The 12,245-nt window shown below is 49.2% G+C and overlaps 1 long non-coding RNA gene across 13 annotated transcripts in view; it reads right to left on the reverse strand.

The window, feature by feature from the left end:
• LOC139083900 (uncharacterized) overlaps nt 1–12,245 on the reverse strand; it is a 100,754-nt gene that overhangs the window by 69,409 nt on the left and 19,100 nt on the right. For 12 of the 13 annotated variants that reach the window (XR_011540978.1, XR_011540982.1, XR_011540986.1 and 9 more), the window contains 2 exons: nt 6,357–6,522; nt 551–728 (listed from right to left, as the gene is read on the reverse strand). This is a non-coding gene — a long non-coding RNA (uncharacterized lncRNA). Of the gene's footprint in view, nt 1–550; nt 729–6,356; nt 6,523–10,843; nt 11,080–12,245 lie in introns of all 13 variants that reach the window. The other variant, XR_011540983.1, reaches the window with a different exon arrangement.

Below are 12,245 nucleotides of genomic sequence, written 5' to 3' on the forward strand. Positions count from 1 at the left end.
TTTTATAGTGGAGCACAGCGAAGAGGGGGGGCACCCTAAGGAGGAGGGCAGATGCATCCTGGGAGGGCCCGGAGGCCAAAGGAGCCCTTTGAGAGGCCCAAAGAGGAAGCCATGTCTCCAGGGAAGAGCCAGGTTTTAGTTAGAGGCACAAGATGGTGGAGCGTTTATAGAAGAAGGCAAAGACATGGAGTCTTTCAAGAAGAAAGTGAAGACATGGGCTCTTGCTAATGATCGGCCTTGCAGTCTAGAGGGCAGGTGGTCAGGTTAGGAGAAGGAGAGAGGGGAAATAAGATGAGAAAAGGTGATGTGCAGATCCCGTGGGCGTCAGTGTCTGGGAGATGAGGGCTGCTAGCGGTGACCGGATGTAAACAGGGAAAAAGGTCGATAAAAATACCTAAGATTTAGTGAGTGTATTCTATATGCCAGACATTTTCTAATCTTTTTACATGCATTCACTCATTTAATCCTCACAATAACTTTATGAAGTAGGCACTATTATCCTTGTTTTATGGATCAATAAAGTGAAGCACAGAGAGTTTAAAAAACTCACCAAGGCCACGCAGCTTGTTGAATACAGGGCTAGGATTTGAACCCAGGCAGAGAGACTCCAGAATCCATGCTATCCACCACTATTTCATCCTGTCTTCATGCTAGTGTTTATACTGCCCCTTATCAGTTATGTGGCCTGGGGAAAGTTGATTGACCTTTCTGAGTTTCACCTTTCACATCTGCAAAATAGGGGTAAAAATATCAGAATTAGTGATGCTCTACCTGGCCCTTGTAGCAAGGGACTGAGAAAATCAGTAGGAAAGGTGAGACATAGGCACATGGCTATGCTGAGAAGAAAGGTGAAAATACTATTTTAATAGAGACACAACATGCTGTGGAAGCAAAGAAAGAGAAATATAAATTCCTGGTGATTCAAGCAGTGAAGGGCTTTCCATTCCTGAACAGTCCGACGGTAACTTAGCAGGTGGGAAAGGAGCGGAGGCCTTGCCGCTGCGTGAGGCCTGGCCGGAGCGCTCAGGCTTGGGGCCTGCGTGAGAGGAGCCACTCGAAGCACAACCTGACTGAGAACTCCAATCTCCAAAATCCAAGCCTGCAGCCTTTCTTTTGTCTTTCTCCCTTTTCTTTCCTCTTTTTTCCTCTTTTTTTAGCCGTCTTCTAAAGAGTAGAAATGGAAAGAGCAGATTGTGGAGGAATAGAGTGGAAATTGCCTTCTCAGTAATGATGTGCCTGGACACTGGGACAACGTGAGTGACGGTGCTTCGCAAACTGAGACTGGAGGTGTCCCTGCTAAGGAAGTGCAGTGTGGCAGAGTGACACTGAAGCTGGAAGGAAGCTGTCTTTCCTGACCACCTGCCCAAAGTAGCTCCTCCCCCCACCACTCCCTTCCCTCCCCTATTCCCAGCACCTAGATTATTCCCCTCCAAGCACTGATCCAACTGCAATTATCTTGTTTATTTATATGCATGTTTCTTTTCTACATCCTCATCAAACTGTGATATCCTTAAAGGCAGGGACAGAGTAAGGGGAATAAGCAAATAGTAGGCCCCAAATGCACAAAGCAATGGATAAAGGCAAGTTAAGAACCCCTGCAGGCTCTGAAGCCATCCACCGTCCCTCCCTGCCCCCAGGAACAGGTGTTAGACAGAACAGTGACAGGACCAAGCGGGAGCTCCTAACACATCTGGCTCAAAGCTGAGCGAGCTTGCATCCTGTTCTTCTTAGCCCATCCCTGGTCTTTCCCTGTAATCTCTCCACCTCAGTTTTGTGAGAGTGAGGGGAGTCCTCTCCATCAAGCAGCGCCGTCCCAGAGAATATTCTTTGAAAGGGTTTAAGAAAAGAAATAATTCATCCCAAAATAACCCTTACTTGGCTTCCAGCTGCTCTGAACAGCTGGATGCTTTTTCTGAGCCAGATAGCTTCCGTCTCTACACTAATAAGATGGGGAGAAACCAAACACATTGAGATATGCTAAATGGGGTCATTGTCGTTAATTCCCTCAGGAAGATAAATGCCATTGGCTTTCTCCACAAAGATTTTCAGCAAACAGTTTTAAACTCTGTGTTTATTATTGGGCTGGGTATGATCAAAGAATCATGAAGTGCCTGCCATCATGAAATTTATAAACTAGATGTGCTGAGAAAACGATACGCGTTAGACAATTAGCAAACACTATGATTGGAACAAAAGCAGTAAACAGTGGTGGAGGGATAGAGCAACTGGGAAAGGGTCTTGGAGCAGTTTCAGCTATGTTTTGAAGGTATGAAAAGTTTAAGAAAAAGAGGGTAATCCAGAGGAAGAACACATTTGCAAAGGCTCGGAGGTAGGAATGAACCCGGAGTGACGCAGTGGCCTGATCAGATTTAGAAGTGTCAAGAGAGGAGGATTTAGGATCCAGATACCTAGGTAGGAGTCTCAAGTGTACCACTCACACAGTGAGTCACTTAACGTCTCTGAGCCTTTCGCCTCACCCGCTAAATAAAGATATTACCTGCAATACGCCCTTACCTACCTCAGAGAGCCCTCGTGGAGTCAGAGGAAGGGCTGCACACACAGGAAGCGCGGCAGGACATGCAAGGCAGCTGGGTAGGATGGGGCCAGCCTGCCAAAGGCTTGAGAGCCAGGCAGAGATTTAGAACGGAACCATTTGCCTTGGAAAACCAGTGAAGGTTTCTCAGCTTGGATGTAACAGGACACACACTTTGTGGAAACACATTTTTTTTCTCATATTGAATAGAAGATGGCTGGTAAGCCAAGGCCACATGCCAACAAGCGACAGCAGCTCCGTGCTCAACAAATGAAAGATTTTATGAAAGTCATCACCCCAGGATTGAAAAGGCATCCAGTGCTCTTTCAAGAAAGCTATTATGCCCTAAAGTTACACTTTTACTGCTCCGTGACTTTTTTAGAGCAGTGTCTCTGAAAACAGGAGTTTGGCAACTCTCTGTGGTAAGGCTTTGTTCCCTCCTGAACACCGCCATCTGTGTTTAGAGTATGAGGAAGCCACTAGTTTGTCTGGCATTTTGCAAGCCTCCAAGTAGGAAAACATGACTTCCCAGGAGTGAGGTGAGCACGGCCCGGAGAAGGAGGGGCTAACAGGAGGGTAGCTAGCCAGAGCCAGCGAGCAGAGGGAACTTGCTGAACACCCCAACCCCCCACTTTTCTGAATATGCGTCTCAAGTCCCACAGAAGACTTTGCCCTGACACAGAATGGTATGTGTCTCGGGTCCCCACAGTATGTTTCTTAGCTTTTCCCTCCCTGCCCTGCGAGTCATCACATGCAGCCTCCTTAGTGAAGAGAGCACTGAATTCGGAAACACCGAATCTGAGCTTGGGGCCTGGCACTACCCAGGTACCAACTAACTGTCTTGAACCACTCGTTGCACACCCCCGTCTTGGAGTTGAAGGTGTCTCCTCTATAGAGAGAAATTGGTCTACTTCAGTATATCTCAAATTTAGCTAATTACCAGAATAACCGGAGATGTGTGTCTAAATGCAGGTTCCCAGGCACTGGGGAAATTCCCATTCTGTCAGTCCCGGGTACAGGCTTGGTAATCTGTATATTTAACATGGACCCAGGATGAATCACAAGGTTCAGGAACCACTGGGTCTCCACACCCTTCTCTGATCCCAGTACTCTCGGATCCTCTGACTGGTGTGATGCAGCAGCTGATGTGGGTCAAAGAAGGCAGGAAAGCTGCTCCTGCTGTAGAGACTTCCCTGAGCCCTCTCCACTCCTTCTGCCATGCACACTTAATTGATCCCTGGCTACCTTTGGACCCATGTTGGAGCTGGTTGCCAGCTCACCTCTCTTCCAGTCTGTGAGGCACTCGAGGGCAGAGGATATGTCTTATTCATGTCTCTGTTCTATCCACAGCACCCGGAAGAGTGCCTGGTGTGCAGTAGGCACACAGTGAATTTTGAATGGTGATGCCCTTAGTGCTGTAGGTCTGTGTTCTTTCTGTTCTTTCCACCTCCTCCTGTGGCCAAGAGACACGTGAATGAGGATCAGAATTGGCAAGCCAAGTGTCTGCAGTTTCAACCTGGGCATCTGTCCAGACCCAAGGCACCCTTGTATCACCAAGTGCAGCATGGCCCCTAGAGACTTGCTGCCTTATCCTCTCCCTGCCAACCCTGGCCCAGCCAGGACTGTCAGTGATGGGGGCTCCTGGTCCATGGGGCTCCAATTCAGCCCAGCATTCAGAGGCATGTCCTGGGAAGAAAACTGGCCTCCTCCCAGCAGAGAGATGGGCTGCAGGCCACCAGCCACAGGCCCCCACTGTGCAGCCCTGCTTGTCTTTTCTAGCTCAGCCTTACCAGGCGCCCTCCTCCCCAGCCAGCACTCCTCCTGAGAGAGCAGTGTGTTTAAGATTCCCAGCACGAGGTATAAGAGGTGATTCAAGCATCTTGCTGCAGAGTGAACTAATCCCACCAGGTTAATTCTCCCCTCCGTTCATTCCGTCTTATTAGAGCTGACGGGCACCCTGTGATGCTTCATTACCTGTGCCACTCCAAGGCATGGCTCTCTGTTAATGAGCTGAGTGATGTGGGGGGCCCCCTGGGAAGCACCCCAGTTGGATGCATTTGTCCTGAAAAGGGAGAAGCCCTGGACCACCCAGACCTGTCCACAGGGCAAAGCTATTAAGAAGAGAATGGACAGGACTAAAGGGCTGAGGATGCTTCTGTGCTTGGTGGAGGTCAGAAGAGGACAGAGGGGCCACCCTTGCCCTCCTCGCTGGCCCCAATCTCTCTCCTTCCCTCACACTTGACAGCTTACAGGAAATGTTTAGTTTACATCAAAGGCCCCATGGCTGGAAAGACCCCAACTTCTGCTCACTTAATCCAACTGCCGCCTCAATCATCACACCCTGTTTTCCAACAGAGAAAGTGCCATTTCCTCCAAAAGGTCCAGGGCCTTTGAAATGACCCAAGGAAAGAAGGAAAGAGATGAAGTTTTGCGGTGGCAAGTGGGGAAAGAGTGCTTATGAGTGCGTATGCACGTCAGCGCCTGGGTGTGGGCTGGTGGCAGGCGAGGGTGCGGTGAGAGAAGGGGTCCAGTGCAGCACTGTCCGTCTTTCTCCTTAAACTGCTCGGGCCTTTCCCCCACTGTCTGGATGAAAGAGATCTCTGCTAATTAATCAAGTCCTCTCCACTTTGGTGAGTGAGGGCTCCCATCAGAGACTAAAAATACTGCAACAGCTAGCAGAGGGCGGTCAACTTGGCATGGCAGGCTGCGAGGAGGTGGAGGGTGCATCAGGAAGGCACAATCATTTCACCAGCATGCGATGCTTCTCTTCCAAGAAGCCTCATTGCCAAGTGCACTCCTGTTGCGTGCTCTCTCCTGCTTCATCTGATCCACATTTTATTCCCTGTATCTCTGTTCTCAGGCCCCCTACTCTGCTGGGTGGCATTTAATTTGTTACATTCCATGTGCTCCTTTTCAAGAGCTTGTGTCTGTGGAAATTTCTGTCTTTTGCTACAGTTCTCAATTTTTGTGGTCCAAAGGGAGGAAGAAAGAAAGAACACGATAAAGGGAGCACGCCTGTGTGTTGGGGAGCAGCTCCTCCAATGAAAGGGCCTCTGCATGCATTGCACAAAGGAAAAACTCAGAGACAAGTAGAAAGAAAAAAGAAAATAGCTCACTGAACACACTGTGGTGTCCAGCATAAAAGGGTCTCGGGGCAGAATGGCCCCTGTGAGGCTTCGCTCAGAGAGGAATGGCAAGCAACTCTGCAGAAGGAAACCAAAGTAAAAACATTCCTGGAAAACAAAACCAAATGAGCTCTGGGCACTTGGCAGGAAATAAAAAAGAGTAAGAATGAGATCCCAAGACTCTTCTATCATATCTACTGGTTCCCCGTCCCATCACTCTACCACCACACCCCAACCTCCACGTGGGCTCTCATCCTGCTCTTCACCCTTTGACTGCTGCTCATAGCTCACCAGAAGGGGGCCAGTTTCCAGGCAAGTGGTATCACTTCTCAATGCCTCAGTTTCTCTTTCTATAAAAGGAGTGCTCTGATGACGTCCCCATCCACACCAAGGGAATTGAGAGGACGATAGCCTTTGGATATGAAAGTACTCTGAACTAGTTGGAGGTAAAGCACTATTCCAACACTTGCAACAAAGGAGACAAGTGGATTTTGATGCCTTTAGGAAGAACAAGGGTAAAGAGTCTGGGGGAAGTTGGTGGAGAGAGTATTTGGAATCATAGATTTTGAACTTGCACAGCTTCCACCAAGAGGGAAGCAGTGAAATCTCTGTCCAGTCCATCATCAGCCCACAATTCTGTTCTTCAACCCTCTCCATACCCCAAACCCAGAGTCATCCGTGTTACTCACAGCTCTTACCTTCTTCTGGCTCTGGATAGTGCTCCTTCAGACATCAGATTCTCCTCATCCCTCCTCTCCATCACCTCCCTGGCCTCCACTCCAGGCTTCCATGGCAGAAGGGGTGATTAATGAAAATGTTGTATAGGCAATGCATTCCAAGATTAAAGTCTATGAAGAGCAGCACCTGCAAGGTTGAAAAATCCTGGTCAGCATCTGTGTCACACCTGGGCCCCATGGGGTTTTAGCTGGCATGAGAAATGGCCCAGGCAGAGGGCAAGGAGCAGTTCTTCAAGTCATCAAATGTCAGAATATTTGAGCTGGATGGGGTTTCAGAGGTCATCTGGTCCTTTCCCCTAACTGGCTCAAATCCTCCTACAACATGTCAGATAGGTGGTCATCCAAACTGGTAGATGTGGAGACCTCGCTGCTCCACAAGGTGTATTACTCCATAGTTATTTGTTAGAAAAATAAGCTCAAGCCTACCTCACTTTAACCACTATCTCCACCGGTGCCATTCATTCATTTCTTCATTCACTCATTCAGCAAATATGTACAGATCGCCTATCATGCGGCAGGCACTGGTCTACGACGACAGAGATGCCATGGCAAACAAGATATACCATTCTCACAGAGTATATCCTGCAGGGACACACACCAGCAAGCAGGCACTCACAGTCTAGAGCTACAATAGGGCATGCAGGGACCAACAGGGACACATAGGAGAGATGCCAGCTGAGATATTTTCGTGGGTTATGGTGGTGCAGGTCAGGAAAAGCTTTCTGGGAGAAGTAACGTCTAAGCTGAAACTTGATCTAAAGGTTAGCAAGTCAAAGGGGGACTAAGGGGGAAGAATGACTTGGGGGAGTCAGAAGAAGACCAGGGCCAGGGAACTTGTAAGCAAGCTGTAGGAGATGACCAGATGGACTAGGGTGGTGGCAGCCAGGGTGAAAAGAAAGAACGCACTCTTGAGATTTCATGTGCCTTTAAGCCCTTATGACCAGCTCCCAAGTTTTGTTCCTGGCCTGGGTCCAAAGCCCCTTTCCTCTTCTCCCTTGACCTCAGCCTCTCTATACACTCACGACCTCCTCCACCTGCCTCAGCTCTGGCCCAGGGCCTCACCCCCACCTCCCGTTGGACTCCTGTGGCTGCTCCTCGGTTCTGGCTCGACAGCTTCTCAGTGCCATTTGCTCTCTTCTATCAGATCACTGTGCTCAATGGCTCCAAGGCCCCAGATCACCACATTCTAGTCCTACCAGGTTTTCTCAAGCCTATCAGAAGCGAGTCAAAAATTGTCTCCCATTTGTCCTGGTCTTTCCAGTGGGAAGCACAGGAAATAGGTCTAGCTCTTCCATGAGAGCTTCCAAGGTGTTTCAAAGGTGGTCTCAGGCCTCCTCTCCTCCAGGTTAAGCATTGTCTTCCCTAGTTTCAAATCACCTCTTCTCTATTATGATTACTAGTCTCTGGATGAGATTTTAAATTAAAACTACCTTTTTATAAGTAAAACGTTATGTAGCCACAAAGTGGAATATTATTCAGCCATAAAAAGGACTGAAGCACTGATTTATGCTACAATATGGATGAACCTTGAAAACAGTATATACTAAGTGAAAGAAGCCAGGTCCAAAAGTGCACATATGGTGCGAGTCTATTTATATGGAATACCCAGAATAGGCAACTTCATAGTGACAGGAGGTAGATGAGTGGTTGCCAGGGCCTGAGGGGAGCAGGGAATGGGGATGGGTATCTGTTTGGGGTGATGGAAATATTCTGGAACTAGATTGTGGTAATAGTTGCACAATGTTGTGAATGTACTTAATGCCACTGAATTGCACCCTTTAACATGGTTAAAATAATAAATTTTATGTTATGTGTATCTTACCACAACAAGAAAACCTCTCTGTATCTTGTAAGGCATTTCCTATAGTGTACAGTGGACTCTTTAATCCCCCTTCAGCCTGGGTACCACTCCTCTTTTGTAGATGAGGGAGCTGAGGTTCTGCCTGCCTTGGGGTCATGAGCAGCACCTGGGGATAAGGCCGGGCCGTCTCATCCAGAGCCCACATTCTCAGCCCTGCACAGCCGCACTCAGGCCAGGAGTGGAACCTCGATCAGCACAGGAGGAGCTGAGCTACTGACACGTTGCCCTTAATAACAAGGGTTAAAGTGGCGCCCACCGTGTGCTGTCCTGGTGAAGAACTTCCTTTTACCCACTTTGCAATGGCAGTGTGCAAGTGGGAAGTTTGAGATGGGAAAGGAGACAAACTTCTTACTTGAGAACTAGAACAAAAAGAAAACCGTACCACATTACCTTCTCCCCATATCGAGACCCCAGGCCTGGAGCTGATGGTGGGGCGGGTTTAGAGGACAACGACAGCTCTCCCTCCTCCCTCTCCTGCAGTCGGGGACGTCCTCATAGAGAAGGTAGGCGCAGAGGAGCAGGTGGTTGAGGGAGGGGAAGGAGGGGGTCACCCAGGATGCTGGGAAGGACACTTGGGAAGAGAGTGGGAGGCAGGATTGGGAAGTTTGTGGAAAAGCAGCGAGAGGCATAAAGCAGGACGGAGAGCGAGGGGAAGAGATGCTAGTCCGGGAAGGTGAACGGCAGGAAAGCCCTTACAGCTGGGCAGGCTGGGGAAGAATGTGACAAAGAACAGATTTCCCTCTTCCCAAATCCCCCGGAATGGAGGGAGGGGGCTGCCTTGTGCAGAACTGGGAACTTGCTCTGACCAGGGTCCTTCATTATCTGACAGGCTACAAATAGCTCTTAGGACCAGACAGAACAGAGGCAGTTGAGGGGATAGAGAGCGAATAACTAAGAATAACCCAGACAGGGCAGGTCTGACTGAGCGCAGGGCTGGAAGGGGGTTAGAAGGCAATGAATAGAGGTAAGTGAGAAGGGAGTGCAGAGAGCTGGAAGGGTGCACAGCCATGCAGGACCTCCCCAAACTTAGCCCCGGGAGGGGCCAGGTCAGTTTGCCTCAGGACACACAGAGGTGGGCTGTCCTGGGCCTGTCGGGGGAGAAAAGCGACATGGAGGCCTCAAGACCTCGGGAGTCACATTGTCAGTCTCTGAGTAATATGACAAAACAATCAGCTAAGCCCTGGCAGATGTTATCTGATTTATTCTGTATAAGAACAAGTCAGAAAACAGGCTGAGGACGTATAGAGAGATTTGCTCACATGCAACCAGCTGAGGCGGAGAGATGTGAGCCCAGGTCAGTCATGTAGGGATCCCCTCCTTGGCCCCGGGGTTTGAATTCTGGCCTTTGGATGAAAGGCAAGGAGGGTGGGGTGGGCTATAGACAAGCTTATGCTCACAGACCTCAGGGGACTTGGCAGAGGACCTGAGGGGACAGAGCTGGGAGGACATGTGATCATTGGAGGTATGGGAGGTAGGAGCCCATGACAGTGTGTGCCTAGTACTTGCAGGCACGGTCACAAGTACCCAGAGGCACGAAGGCCACACAGGAGCCAGCTCTCTGAGCACTTGCACTGGGACTACTGCTCAGAACTGGTGGGTTGTCCACTTCCTCCTTAGCTGGGGAGCCCTGTCTTCAGTGAGGGCCCTTTTCCACAACTGTGGTCCGATCTCAGTCCAAGGACACCTGTCTCTTGAATAAGGAAAGCTGCCTACAGGTCCCATCTCACACGTGAGGAAGTGGCCACAGAGGGGTTAGCTAAGACATCCAAGGCCACACAGCTGATAATAACAAAAACTAACATTTACACCTAGGGCAATCTGACCCTTTCAACCGTGCTTTCCCGCCACACACTGCCGGTCCATTTCTCAGTGGGACATTCTTGAACACTGGCCCCTGACCAAGTCAGCTTCTTCCAAAGACCAGATGCAAAGAAAGAGCTGTGCACCGCCCAGGAGGCCGAGCGCTCTGGCTGGCTGTGTGTTACGGTGTTGGCAGAGGCCCACTAGTGAGCCTGCCACCTTTGACTCAGCCGAAGCTCCCAGGTCCCGGACCTGGTGCCACCACTCTGCACCACGTTTTGAAAAACAGCTTCTGAAAGAAGCCACCCAACAGGAACCACTCATGTCTCTACTCCAAAGTTAGGGACCATGTGGGTTTTCCCCCAGAAGCTCTGGTTCAAAAGCCCAAGTCAGGTTTTGATAGAGGATGCGATGCCAATTCTTCAGATTGTTTTACGCCACGTAGGCTCCCTGAGACAATGGAGATGTCTGTCTCAAGACTGTCTTTGTCAGCTGCCACTCTGCAGAGCACTGCCCCGAGTCCTTGAACACCTCCATCTGGATACATCCAGAAGGCATTTGACCAGTCCGTGCCTCACTTTTCCCATCTGTAAAATGGATGAGAAGAACCAGACACGCCTCACACAAACCCCTGCTCTACTTCTCTCTAGAGGTGTGGCCGTGTCAGCACCAACCTCTGAGAGCCTGTTCCCCCTCCCACAAAACGGGGAAAATCATCATGATGTACTTTTTACTTTTGTGTCTGCCCAGTATCCATCCTCCCTTGTTCTAGAAACATCATCTTTACCTTCCTTTGGGGTCTGATAGGTCGATTCCTTCCAGGAGTTACAGGGCTCGCCTCATGACTCAGGTCTGACCAATCAACATATTCCATCCCCCGCTGGTGACCAGTTCAGGGACAGGCCACATGCACAGAGCTCAATCCCAGGATGTTTGCTGAACATGCTGTGGAGGAGAGGTCCTCTCTCTGCCAGGATCAATGGCAGTAAGGATGACATTAGCCCAGGACTGTCTGGGGCTACCCTAAGGAAAGAACTCGTCTGAGAGTGAAGCCAACATGGAGGAAGCCAGAGCCACAACAGGAGGGGAGAAGGAGAGAAGAGGGAAGAGAAACAGACCAAGTCCCGGTGATGCTGTTTGAGTCCCTGGAACCAGCTGTGCTTGCAGTCAGTCCTAACGCCTCCACTTTTGTTTACATGAACAAGTTGAATTGGGTTTTTGACACCAAAATAGAAGTGATGCCTGTAAAATAGGCTTGCTGTGAGGCTGGTTGAGATAACATAAGTGAAGCACCTAGCCCAGTGCCTGGCACAGAGTGAGCCCTCAATAAATAATGATAGCTGTTATGGGCAGTAAAGGAGATGATGGATGTAAAAACTCTCAGAAAGGCATAAAGTGTTATATAAAAGTAAGGTACCTTTTATGTGCTTTCCTGTTCTTCAATGATCTATACCTCCCATTGCAGCTTTACTGCCCACTCTCTTGTTCTCTAAATATTTCATGTGCCCAATTAGACGGTGAGAACCTCGTGGTAGAGACCAGGGTTCATATTTTGTTGTAGGCGTCTTAGAGTATAACGTGGTTGAAGCATACACAGCGTAGCAAGGTGGTCAACATCACAGGCTTTAGTGGCTGAACGCCTGGCTTCAAATGCCGGCTCTGACCTTTCAGGCCGGGGAACCGCAGGGCGATAATTTCACTCCTCTGGGTCCCAGTTTTCTGCTCTATAAAGTGGGGCCAATGCTTGTACCTACCTCATTTAGTTGTTATGAAGATTAAATTCATTAATAGTTGTAAAGCATGTGTAGCAGTGCCTGTGACACAATGATCCCTACGAAAGTGTCTGCTAAGTAAACACTTGCCAATTATTGTATTATTGTAACTCAAAAGATTCACTGAATAGTCAAAGGCTATACACCCCTTTCCTTAATAGTGCAATGAAGAAGATAAGCCCCTGTCTTTCAAGTAATAATGGCTATCATTTTCAGGGGCATGCTCTCTGCCTTCATCTTTTTTTCCTCATGTTCTCATCAAGCACTTTAAACCTGGAAGGAGGCAAAAGAGACTTGTCACTTTACAGATGGGAAAAGACAAGTCCAGCAGCCTCCATGATTTATCCAAGTGGGAACAGCTTATCAGAAACAGAGCGAGGAGGCGAATCCAGGTCCCCTGACTCCAGACCCGTCACG

Source organism: Equus przewalskii, chromosome 6, assembly GCF_037783145.1.
Source record: "Equus przewalskii isolate Varuska chromosome 6, EquPr2, whole genome shotgun sequence".
Lineage (NCBI taxonomy): Eukaryota > Metazoa > Chordata > Mammalia > Perissodactyla > Equidae > Equus > Equus przewalskii.